The 1360-nt window shown below is 44.4% G+C and overlaps 1 protein-coding gene across 1 annotated transcript in view; it reads right to left on the bottom strand.

The window, feature by feature from the left end:
* The window catches only part of LOC111392886 (ubiquitin-like-specific protease 1A), an 11184-nt gene that overhangs the window by 1986 nt on the left and 7838 nt on the right, over window positions 1-1360 (bottom strand). The window lies entirely within an intron of this gene.

Below are 1360 nucleotides of genomic sequence, written 5' to 3'. Positions count from 1 at the left end.
GTCGGAATGGGCTTAAATTTGCCAGGTTTATCGGAAATAAAAATCGCGCCGGGGGCAATTTCGCCATTTTTCGCGTCTGTGTCAAAATGGGCTTAAAATTGATCGGTAGATCGGAAACAAAAATAGCGTCCGGTCAATTTCGTCTTTTTTCGCGACTGTGTCGGAATGGGCTTAAATTTGGCAGGTTGTCCGGAAATAAAAATCGCTCCGGGGGCAAATTCGTCATTTTTCGCGACTGTGTTGAAACGGGCTAAAATTTGACTGGTTGATCGGAAACAAAACCGCGCCAGGTCAATTTCGTCTTTTTTCTTGACTGTGTCGGAATGGGCTTAAATTTGGCAGGTTGATCGGAAATAAAAATCGCGCCGGGGCCAATTTCGTCATTTTTCGTGACTGTGTCGAAATGGGCTAAAATTTGACTGGTCGATCGGAAATAAAAATCGCGCCGAGGGCAATTTTGTCATTTTACGCGACTGTGTCGTAATGGGCTCAAATTTGGCAGGTTGATCGAAATAAAAATCGCGCCGCCGGGGTAATTTTGTCATTTTTCGCGACTGTGCCGAAATGGGCTAAAATTTGACTGGTCGATCGGAAATAAAAATCGCGCCGAGGGCAATTTTGTCATTTTACGCGACTGTGTCGTAATGGGCTCAAATTTGGCAGGTTGATCGAAATAAAAATCGCGCCGCCGGGGTAATTTTGTCATTTTTCGCGACTGTGCCGAAATGGGCTAAAATTTGACTGGTTGATCGGAAATAAAAATCGCGCCGGGAGAAATTTCGTCATTTTTCGCGACGGTGCCGAAATGGGCTAAAATTTGACTGGTTGATCGGAAATAAAAATCGCGCCGGGGGCAAGTTCGTCATTTTTCGCGACTGTGCCGGAATTGGCTAAAATTTGACTGGTTGATCGGAAACAAAAACAGCGCCGAGGTCAATTTCGTCATTTTTCTCGACTGTGTCGGAATTGGCTGAAATTTGGCAGGTCTTCATTTTTCACGACTGTGTCGAAATGGGCAAAAATTTGACAGGTAGATCGGAAACAAAAGCCGTGCTGGGTCAATTTCGTCTTTTTTCGCGACTGTGTCGGAATGGGCAAAAATTTGGCAGGTTGATCGGAAATAAAAATCGCGTCGGGGGCAAATTCGTCATTTTTCGCGACTGTTTCGAAATGGGCCAAAATTTAACAGGTTGATCGGAAATAAAAATCACGCTAGGGGAATTTCGTCATTTTTCGCGACTGTGTTGGAATTGGCTGAGATTTGGCAGGTTGATCGGAAATAAGAATTACGCCGGGGGCAATTTCGTCATTTTTCTCGATTTTGTCGGAATGAGCTAAAATTTGACTGGTTGATCGGAAA

This window comes from Olea europaea, chromosome 4 (assembly GCF_002742605.1).
Source record: "Olea europaea var. sylvestris chromosome 4, O_europaea_v1, whole genome shotgun sequence".
In the NCBI taxonomy this organism is placed as follows: Eukaryota; Viridiplantae; Streptophyta; class Magnoliopsida; order Lamiales; family Oleaceae; genus Olea; species Olea europaea.
This window is presented reverse-complemented; position numbering and strand designations above follow the sequence as displayed.